At 37.3% G+C, this 11,798-nt stretch overlaps 2 long non-coding RNA genes across 2 annotated transcripts; both read right to left on the reverse strand.

Moving 5' to 3' along the window:
- Positions 1 to 19: 19 nt before the first annotated feature.
- Positions 20 to 2,661, reverse strand: LOC113358313. Its single transcript, XR_003364465.1, has 6 exons — positions 2,312 to 2,661; positions 2,156 to 2,180; positions 1,884 to 1,955; positions 1,197 to 1,287; positions 377 to 412; positions 20 to 286 (listed from the first exon to the last, which is right to left on the reverse strand). It is a non-coding gene; the product is annotated as an uncharacterized LOC113358313 (long non-coding RNA).
- An 80-nt stretch (positions 2,662 to 2,741) lies between these two features.
- On the reverse strand, positions 2,742 to 5,210 carry LOC113358312. Its single transcript, XR_003364464.1, has 4 exons — positions 5,057 to 5,210; positions 4,768 to 4,816; positions 4,155 to 4,610; positions 2,742 to 3,440 (listed from the first exon to the last, which is right to left on the reverse strand). It is a non-coding gene; the product is annotated as an uncharacterized LOC113358312 (long non-coding RNA).
- Between the last annotated feature and the right edge of the window lie 6,588 nt (positions 5,211 to 11,798).

Genomic DNA, 11,798 nt, shown 5'->3' on the forward strand with positions numbered 1-11,798 from the left:
TGTTTGAAATGGTACTGCAAACCATCTCTAAATCTTCACGAACAAATGGCAGTTTCATGCACATCCATAAGCCATCATAAGATAGAAGGCATGGACTTCATTGTTCCGACGACGATGAGCTCCATAAGCCATCATAATGAGCTTAATGACAATTCGATTGACGTGGGTCTATCATTAGCCCATGATCTAGGCTGATTTTGTTTCCACACATTAGTCCTCGGGCAAATGGTTGCCTCTCTTTCCTTAAATTATTCTTTGCTGGAGTTTTTGTTTACCTTCTTAAGAACTGAAAGTGCAAATATAGAACCAATTAACATGCAATTACAGCGAAGCTAACTCAAGGTAAAAATAAAACATTAAAGGAGATGTAAACTACCCAAGTCGGGGCAAGTAAACCGATGAATGGGAGCACCTACCAAGAAAAACAAAAAAAAATCACATCAGATAGCCGGTACAGTAGAAGACAAACGCAATCGAATATCTCGTCGCATCAGCAGATCTCAGCAATCGACAATTGAGAAAACTCTGCTACATTTATACTCTCATGACTCATATGACTCATGGGTAGTTATAATTTGCCTCACTATTCATATTTATTTACCTTATGCTATTCAGATAAGTGCTTATAGATTTGCTTGAGCCAGCAAACACTTCCAACATTGTAGGGTACCCAAAGTGTAAGTTTAGATGCGTGGAGTTTGGCCGAGTATATGCCATCAGTGGGAGTCGAACCCACAACTACATGGTTGAATGCCATGTGCTCTACCAATTGAGCTAAGATAGTAAGAAAGAAATTATTGCCAAACATAATCTACCTCGTCTCTAAATATCTGCTTGAGATGACTATAAACTTATGTATATAGTAGGACTTGAGCATTTCAAAATCCAACTCTGACATGTCTAGTTCATTACAACAGATGAGGACCTTGGAGCAAATTTGATATATATGTGACCAACCATGGTATCTCTCTCACCTTCTCAGACATCTAATTTTTAAATTATTCATTTACTCACAATCTTTAAATGTTAACTTAATTATTAATACGCTTTGTTAAAGGAAATAACCATCACAACCAAGTTTCTATCTTTTGTCTCTTGAAAATGTTTGTAGTCAGCTAGAGTAGCAACAATAGGGGTACTAAAAACCAATTTATAAATTGAAATAAACTACAGTAACAATAGATAAGTAGTCTTACCTGACCCGAATTCAAAGGCCTTCTTTACCTGATTGGAACACCTCCGATCTTCTATCTAATTACATGTCTCTTTTAGCAGAAGCTTAGTCAGCTGTTGAAGCAAAGAAAATAAAAAAAAATCTCCAATAAATATTGTTAAAATTAAAGCATGGAAATACGAAAACTCAACTTAGCAATAGTGATGTTTCTTCTTCCACCGTCAAAGAGACAAAAATTACATCTTTATTTATTTCATTGTTTTAAAATATGACCCTGAACCCCTTGCATTGTAGAATTGTCGCTTTCGTTTCTGCTTTTACAAACAAAACATAGCCGCGCAAAGAGTAGCTAGAACCTAATTGTAACATCTGCTTGTGGATTTTAAAATTAATTAAAAATGCTTATTAACCAAACCAAAATTTCAATAGTAAACACTTCAATTGTGTTACCCATTGTACTATAACAATTTTAGATCATAGATCTTCATTGATGTTGGCAGATTCAAATATCTCATCTTAGTGTCGCACTGAGCCGCAACCTGATTCAAATATCTCATCTTAGCGTCGCACTCGACATGATAAGTTATCCAATCTAAGTCATACTCAATACTCGGACATTATAATACATAAAATAAAAAGATGAAAATAATCTAAATTGCAACCAACTGAACTGTATGCAGCAAATCAGATATATACATCTTCAGCACACCTTGAAATTTGGCCAGGCATGTATTTGAAATGATTCCTGCGACCTCAGCTCTAATTTAGCCTCCGGTTATCCCTAAATACAACAAAAAAACTATAAGCAAAATATTTATTTGAGAAGCTGGTGCAGGTGTTCACAATTCATGATGATAAGTACATATTTGCTATAATTGTTAAGGGCCTATTGATAGTGTAGTGTACTCCTAATAACCCAGATATATATATATATATATATAAATCGAAAGCAAAGAGGATAGAGAGAAATCAAATTCATACTTGGTTGGAATTCTTGTTTGCGTACCTATTAACAAATCAATAAAATAGTGAGTCAAGATCAGGGAATAGACGAGAAAGAAAGAGATAAAAAGTGAGCTGGGAGTAGGAAGATAAAAAGTGAGCTGGGAGTAGGAAGTAACACAATGTCTATATTACCTACGCGAACCGGGGTTTGTAAATATGGGTTCGCCTGCAAGTTCAATCATCTACAGCCTGCTGCTGCTGTTGGAGCTCCGTTGTTGGATCCATAAGCTCATCAGTAGCACCTCCATCACCGGGTTTACCATATCTTGGTGCACTTTCCAGCATGGTCTTTACCAACAAAGATCATTATAAACAGACGGCTTCGCTACAGCTTATATTGAACAACTCCCACCAATTTCAATTGATGTCGGTTTCTTGAGACTGAAATAAAATTTATCCAATATTGACATCTCTGACTCTTCCTAGTGCGAAAGCTAAACTAACCTAAACAAAGTCATGGACAACCTTCCCCTGCGACAAAGCAGAGTGTAGAAACCCAAAATTAAAAATGTTCATAGGAAAAATACCCAAGATTGTTTAGACTGCGTTCAAATAAGGACGCTATATATTTTTGTGATTTCTACATTTTTAATGGCTGGGAGCTGCAATTTAGACGAAAGAGCACTTGATCCAGCGGAAAGCATTGATTTGCTTGAGCTGAGACATAACATTTAATTTAAACTTCGCGGATGAAGATGTGGTGGAGGGTAACAGCTTCACTTTAGGTGGACTGTATAGAGATCTACACATAATTAAGGATCTGTGCAACAGTAACTTGAATGATGCTTAACCAACTCCCTCCTAACCGTTTTTTCGTCATCGGGCCAACATACAAATCAAAACTAAATTCTTACGAAAAGTACATAATCATTAAGCACAGATGCTACAAAGAAAAAAAAAAATCAATAGAAGCAAAAAAGAAAAGAAATAGATTACCAATATAGTTCCAGGGCTTCTACGTTTACCTCCTTCTTATATTCCTCTCAATCGCCTTTTCTTTTTATTAATTGAGGAAATGAAACTATATTTACATCCATGTTCAGGAAACCGGCAGAAGATCAAACGAAAATGTTTGCATTTATTGCACATATCCGTGTTTATCTCCATCAGTCACAGTAGCAGCTTGAAATCTTCCCTGAGTCACAGTAGCAGCTTGCAATTCATATCCCTTGGGCTTGGATGTCTCTCTGCTGCACATACCATCAGACTCCATACCTCGTTCCAACCGAAAGATGCAACACCTTCACTATCTCTTAAGTATCTACAAACCAACAACAACATTTCTTCATCACCAGCTTCAGTATTGTCAGCTCCAACTCATATTCAAATCACATTCAATATTAACACACTGGCTGAAATGGTAAGGTAAAAAACCCTAGAATTTGCTAAACCGAGAAAACGCCCAATTTGAAGAAAATGCTAACTTTTCCTAAACCCAATATCCTAAATTGCAACATAATCTTATTAGAACCCATAAACAACAGAAACTCCATAAGCGAAATTCAAAAACCCTAAAACAACGAATCAAAAACCCTAAATATTATATACGAAATTCAAAAACGAGAAATACTGCTGAAAATAATAATAATCGAACCATTTGAAACTAATAAGATTCAGAAATCAAACAGAAATTATAATTATTTGTATTTGGAAGTGATTTCAGAGAGGAGAAGAGGAAAAGGATCGTTGTGAAGTGGAAAAATTCAGAAAGAGGGGGTAATTCGATGTGAAGTGGGTAACTACATATAAGCTAGATCGTCCTAGTTGTGCAAAATCTGAGAACTTTCTTTACTCATGAACTGATCAGCCTATAATAAAACTTGGTCAGGAATGTTTCTTCCTATTTTGATTGTATATAAAATATGAAGTTTTTCTCTCAGAACTTGTGCATGATCATTTACGCGTACATTAACCTAAAAATCAAAATAGTAGGAAAAAAAACCACCCAGATTTGTTGTTTATGATGAAACCTCACAGGTATTAGCTTGAATAGGAAACCTCCATTGGCACCTCTCATCTTGTAATGTTTCACTTGTAGCCAAATAGGAAAGTGTCTCTGTATAGTCAATAAAATGATACAAAGGAAACATTTTCCAACGTTTTCACCAACGCTTGGCATCCTTATTACCAACAATCACAACATTAAAAAAAAATAAAGTACCGAATACTCAGGCGGTGAAGAGCAGTGGCAACTAAAAATTGCAGAGATGCAGATCAATTGAAGAGTAACGACTACAAAAAAATGCAATAATCTTTTCTAGGAATAGGCAGTATGAATCCCCGTATAGCGAGAAAATCGCAATAAAAAAATAAATCCCCGTAATTAATTCTCCTGAATGTACTCCAGGATTCCACCCATCTATTAGTAGGTCTTCCAAATTACACAAGCGTTAATGGCTTCGTTATTAAGATCCCTTCCATCTTCTATGTACTGTTAAATCAATGAGGAATCACTATTAGGGAACACGGTAAAATTCTCAAGGGTGATATTCATGTTTTAAGGTTACCCAGTACAGAGATGCTCATGTTTATGAATAAGGTTAACATAGTTCAAATTTTAATGGAATGATAAGATTCAGAAATAATACCTACTTGAGACTGTAAACTTCACATCTTATGATTGATCCAACATCACCCCTGCAATGAATAAGATGGAACAATCAAACAAAATTAAAATAAATAAACCAAACAAAACAAAAGAACAGGATTTTAGGTTTAGGGTTCGTTAAGAATCGATAGCTAGGAGAAGAAATTGAATTTAGTCAGGGTAACAACCGATAAGATATATAGAGTTACCATCAGGCAGCAGAAAATTGAAAAAACACCAATTTTTTTTTTTTTTAAAACAGTGATAATTAGAGAAGATGAGAAACATACCGACAATGTTCAATTTTGACTGAGAAGGCGCTTCCATCGTCAGTCTTAACTAATCTTCAAGATGAAAACCCTTACGCCTACCATTAAAAGGTAGCAAGGTTCTGAATTCGAAAGAAAACACGATTAAGAAAACATATTCAGAGACAGGGTTAGCAGAAAGAGGCTGGTGAGAAAAGAATTAGATAAGTCGTTAGAGCATCCACAGTGGGCGAGTATAACCAAAAATTTGGGATGAGATCGTGACGCAGTGGGACGGAGTAAAGATCAAATCCCAGCCAAAGATCAAATTCCAGACCATATTTGGTCGCCACCAAATACCAAATCCTAATATAGTCGGGCGTAAATTTAAAGTACGCTTGTTGCTGGGCGTAAATTTAAAGTACGCGCGTTAACGGGCGGAGATTTAAATTACGCCCGATGAAAATTCAAATTAAAAAAAAAAAAAAAAAAAATGAGGCGTAAACTTAAAGTACGCCTGTTGACAGGCGTAAATTTAAAGTACGCCTGGTGATTGATTGGGCGGACATTTGAGATACGCCCGATGAAATTTTTTTGGGGCGGAGATTTAAATTACGCGCGACCAAATTTTAATCGGGACCGTTACGTGACAACACGGACTAAACCCAAAATTTGATCTTTTTTTTGATCTTTGATCTTTGGTTTTGATCGCACCACTGCAGTTGCTCTTAGATGGAGTAGTCGAGTTGCACGGGCCGAGCATAATCCCCTGGTTTCGTGAATTTGGGGATTTGAAAAAAACACAACCAATCATTCCTGGCCGTCGAAGTCAAAGCTCGATTTGGAGGTCCCAACCGCCGAATGACCCTCGATCTGGGAGCTATAGAATAATTAGATTACATACCTAGGATGGAGAATATTCTTGACAACTTTCTGGCCATATTTCCTCCATTTACAACCGTCATCTAACACATCAACTTCACTTCTTTTTTGGGACTCTCTCCTAAACGAAAAAAACCCGTAATGTTTTTCCACGGGCAAACCAGTTTTTTATCTAGTTTTCTTCCCTTCCCCTTTCTCTTTGGTTTTCCTTCCGCCATGAGCGGCTAATCAGCCGTTCATAGGCTCTGATGGATCGGAAGCAACTGATGCACTAAGTTTCTATGCATATATGGGTCATATCTACTTTGGGTCAAGGTTAATTTTTTTAATTAGAGCAAAATTAATGGTGGTGGCAGTCGAGAAATCTCTGCAGCAGAAGAAAGATTCACACGGTTACGTTTGATTATCAACTTACTCTGTCAGGTAATGATTTGATTTTCCCACTTGTGTTTGATAATGATTATGAAGCTACAACTTGCGATTATCTATCTCGATCTAAACCCTAAATTACCGGCTCTGATTGATTTTTCTTCGTTCAATTCAATTTTTGGCCATCTGTATTAATCTTCTAGAACTATTCCTACACTTGTGCAATTGCTGCTCAATCTACCCAATTAAATTAGGTTTTGCCCTGTGAGAATTTTAAATTTAGAGGATTTCAGTGGAGTAATTTCTAGTCGGTGTTGAAACCCTAATCCCTCAGTATAAATTCGCCATATCCCTAATTGTTTTCTCACCCCCTGTTAAGATTTCTTTCCTCTACAACTCAATCCTTTCTCACTCATTGATATCCTCAAAACCCTAAAACCAGTATAGCTTTAAGCTGAGTCTTTGTATCACCATGCAAGCTGTTTGGCATGGTGATGTTTCGCAGTTAACATCCTTGTTACAAGCCTCCTTGAACTTGGGCAATGGTAGACAGTTTTCAGTTGAAGATGTTATCCCTCCTAGGTTTATGAATAACCAAAATGTTTGGACAAGCTGTTTGTTGGGGGTGTTTGCTGAACCAGTTGATAGAAACAGCTGGGATGTGAGAAATGCACTCCTTTTTTAGTGGAAGATTCAAGGAGGATTATCAGTTAAATCTGTCAGTGAGTGGGTTTTCCTTGTTAGGTTTGAAAGAGAAGAAGATATGCTTAGAGTGCTTGTTGTGGCTACCAGAGTAGTTGATCGCTGTCGTATGCGTCAAAAATAAATTACTTTCTCACAAATCAAAATTTAAAATATAACAAGGGTAAGAAAGGATCGTTCCCACAGAGAGGATCTAGGTTGTCAAGTTGTTTCGGTTTCTTAAATAAACAAGGGGGATTTCTGATTTTTATGTAAAGGAAAATAAACTAAAAGCGAATAATGAAATAAACAAGCAAATCAATAAGATGAAGATATTGGTCAAGGATAAGTTTTCATTCACAAACATGAATTTGTAACAATAACTAGAATTGATATTTAATCTCAACTTTTATCAAAAGTCCTAGGATACCTTGATCGCAAGAATATCCCGCTAATTTCCTCTTGTCATCAACAAACACATTAAAAGATGCGAAAGTGAATTCTTCCTAGAAAGCAACCTAAAGTGTAAATGCACAATTAAGTTTAACTCCCTAAGAGCACTAAATTCTATGAAATAAGACTAATCAATGCAAACGAACGTGTAAAAGCACTAATCCGTTTTAACAAAGATTATGATCCACATATGGTTACTAGGATATATCACTACAAGCAATAACCATATTTGTGCTACTTGTATTCAAGATGCATCACTTTTACGTATGAAACACCCTAAACTAGCATTAGATGTGAATACGAGTTCAATCAATTGGCCACTCAACTAAACAAATATTCAAATCATACATGGTGATAAATATAGTGAATCAGGATCGATAATTATGAGACAAAACTAATTTATTAATAAAAAAAGCATGCTTTGTGAAATCAAATTAATCCATAACCAATAATAAGATTAACTACTCATATCAATGGAGTTCATAACAAAAAGGAAGAGAAAACCTATCATGTTTCTAAACCCTAGAACAAAGTAGTAGAAGAAGATAAAAGATATATGTAGAGAGATAAAGCCTCTCCCTTTATACTTTCTTTGACTTCCCAACTCTAATTCTCGACTAAACCTCCAGCCCATCATCTCAACTTCCATTCGGGCCTCAAATCATAAGCCCATTAAAATATTTAGCCTTTGGCCTGTCAGTTTTAGAGAACTGACAGCCTATTTTCTTGTTAGGCCACATCCTCCAGCTGCCGGCCATCTCCTCTATTTGACACCAACTCACCAACTGCTCGTCTGCACAGTCCCATTGCAGTAAGTAGCTTGGCTAACACAACATCCAACACCAACCAAACACACCAGTACCAATCCATTTCAACTCAAATACCTAACTGCAACTTCAAACCAAAACTAGCACCTGCAATTTGTACCACTTCAGTCACCTCCATTGCAATCAACATCCTTTTCCGAAATCCATGCCTGCAATGCCTCCTGCAATGCCTACAATTAAACCTTATACATAGCATCAGTGTCGTCTCCTTTCTTGCATTCTACCCTGACAATTCCCATCTCAGTTCACTTGCAATTGCCACCTAAACATACATCTAACTCCATGTAGCTTAACTACAACTGGCACAACAGCTTAACCCTTTGTAACAACCAGCTCGCAGCCGCACCTGTAAACCATTCAAATCTGAATCATACCACTGCCAATTTCCTGCAATAACTGCACAACATCTCAGCTTCACATACTAACTCTTAACCCTTTCCTGCACTTCTTTAACGGAACTTGATGTAACCATTCTCAACTCCACCAACGCTTTCCTTCCTGTAATGCCATCAGCAACCATTCTCCCCTGCTTAGTGCATCAGCTGCCACTACAAACACACAGCTGACCCATTTGCATCTTATTAACCTCATATTCCATACCCAGCAATTCAGCTCATTCACAGTTCACAAGTCCATACATTTCATGTCCGCAGCAGCGTTAAGACTTGCAACCTTAGTAATCAGCAACTCCAATTGCATTTGTACTTGCACCTGCAACAGCATAACCTTGTAATCCAGCACAACTCCATCTCGCGCAGCAAATCGTTACCACCAACAACATTTCAGGTCCATATGCTCATAACTTCCATTCGCACCAACTCAGTCTGCACACTGCCATTGCAGCTTCATTCTCTTCTCTATTAAGCCATTCTACAACAGCATCACACCTGCAATGCATAATTACTCGCAATTCCATTCATACACAGACCAACACTTAAAATTGCAGCTTCAATCACCAGTTCAAAGGCCTCCTACCAATTCCATTCACCTTCTTTGTAGTTGCTCAGATCACCACCAGTTCAACCCCTAGTTTCAGTCTTACCAGAAACTGCATCTTGTCATTCAGAGCCATGGCAGCAACACACAACCACCTTGCTTTATGTCCTATCATTTTGTTCTTCAGTTTTGAGCTCATGTTGCTGCCAGAATCACACTCAACACCAAAGCAAAGACCACCCGATCTAGATCTCCTTGGCATCAACCACCAGTTCAGAGTAACAACTCCATTCTACTGCCAAGCTCTAACTCCCCTCGCTGCAACTGCATTCACCATTAATTCGAAACCCATCTCCTAATTTCAGTCACGACAGCAACAACATTTTCTTATATCTTGCAGTTTCTCGAATCAATACTCTGAACCTTCAATCCATTTCCGGCCACAACACCCTTGTTTCATCTTCCTCTTCTGGTGGCAGTAACACCAATTTCTTCTTCTAATTTTCATATCGATCTCAAACCCAATCTAGTTCTTCTTGGTTTCACAGAAACAACCTCTTATTCTTTCTCGATCCGTGGCTTAGCAGCAGCAGTAAGATCTTCTTTTCCATCTTTGAATCCCATCATCTCTGTCTTGTTCGAATAACAGCAGCAAACCCCATCAAAGTCTCATCATTTCAAAACCCATATTAGATCCCTTTTTCCTTCATTCGATTGCAGCAGCAACAACACGTTTCAACTTCAAGAACAACACGATCACTTCTCTGACAGCTCTCAACTCCTGGATGGATCTCAATTTTAGATTCAATTTCATCTTCTCGGATTCAATAGCAGCAGCATCTTTTCTCTCTTAATCTCAGGTTAAAACGAAAAGATAATGATAGCATTTCTTCCCTGAATTTTAGGTCATGTAGGAAAACTGACTTTCTACTTCAGGCACCCACTAACACGATAAGGGCTGCCAGTTTTTGTATGGCTTGTTGGTTCCGAATAACCGATAGCTTAATTCCTTGTTCAACACAACTGTCAGTTTTGAGGAACTGACAGCTCATTCTTCACCTCTTTCTCGCACACCTTAGCCCGCTCCAAGTATAGCTCCCATGTGAATTGACCTTTGTGCTCCTTTTCGCTCCAAATGGCTAATTTCTTCTTCTTTTGCTCATAATGACTCCAAAGTACCTAAATAACTCAAAACCACACATAAGATACATAATTTACATGAAAACTTGCAAAGAAAGCTTAAACAATGGATATAAAACTAGGTGTTTATCACACCTATCAAATTCCCCCACACTTAGACTTTGCTAGTCCTCGAGCAAATCAAACAAAATAATTCTACAATATACATACAACTCCGTGTCGTCGAGGCTACGGTCCCACTTAGCATGTATAACAAGCCTTTAAACCCCTAGGTGTCCCTAGTGGACGAGTTTTAGTCTCGTGAAGGTTTACAAGAGGTATACCCACAAAACCTATTTTCCCAACTTACTAGTTCTCCGAAATGATAGCATCCAACGCGCTAAGAAGACATAGAGATTCTGCACACTAGTCATAAGAAGTTAGACACATAAGTGAACACAATCTCATCCTTAAAAGTTGAGAGAGAAATAACCATCCCTTATCGAAAGAAATTCGGGTCGGAGTGATCGAAAGTCTCGACTCTGCCTCACAAGAAAGGATTTTATGATATTGCTCTCAATAATAAACATCTTTTTATGGGTTACACATGTGTCGAGGTAGGAATGAAGAGAGAATCCTGCGACACGTTGAATGGTAGGAAGGCCAAACCCTCCGATTTGTTTTGAAAACCCACATCTTTTATTCACTTTGAAAACCCATTTTCTGACGATCTCTAAGAAAGGAAATCAACCACTTAACGAAGGTGGGAATATGCTTACTTACCTCGTTATTCGTTCGACGTGCAGCTAGCACCACTCTCTCAACATCCATAGAAACGTCTTCGGTCTTCAATCCTTGTCTTCATCTTCGTCTTCGGTCTTCAACTGTCGATGATAACTCTTGAACTTCGTAGAATCTTGACAATGTGATTCTTTCCTCTAATTCCTTGTTGCTTGAAACTTCATTGTGGATATTCCTTCTTTCCATTGGCTTTATTTAAAGAATACAAACTAAAAACGAACTATACAAACGCAAAATATGATACAAAGGATTTTTCTTGTCTCTTTTTTTTTCTTCTTTTTTTTTTTTTTTGGAACAAGAGAAAATAATATACAAATATGATAAAATAAAAAAAAATGCAAGTACAAAGGTCATGGTGGAAGTACTTTACTGCTTGATTCTTCACAACTTATATGTTTCGATATCATAAACTTCTTGAATTCTCATCTTGATAATCTTCACTCTTGTACAATAGTCTTCAACTTGTAAAAATTCTGCTCCTTGTCTTGTTGTTATACTTAAATCTGAATCTGCTCATTTCTGTACTGCTGCTTGTAAACTTTGAACGTCTTCAACTTTCCTTCAAATTTGTGATGCTCCTCTTGTTGATGATGATGGTGTTTCTATGGACCTGTTGGTGTAGAGAGAGATAAAGTGGATGGTGCTAACTGCGAACAAGATTACAAGTGATATGTGATTTAGCAATTCAATGTCACCATCATGATTGATAAAATAGC

Source organism: Papaver somniferum, chromosome 3 (genome assembly GCF_003573695.1).
Source record: "Papaver somniferum cultivar HN1 chromosome 3, ASM357369v1, whole genome shotgun sequence".
Lineage (NCBI taxonomy): Eukaryota > Viridiplantae > Streptophyta > Magnoliopsida > Ranunculales > Papaveraceae > Papaver > Papaver somniferum.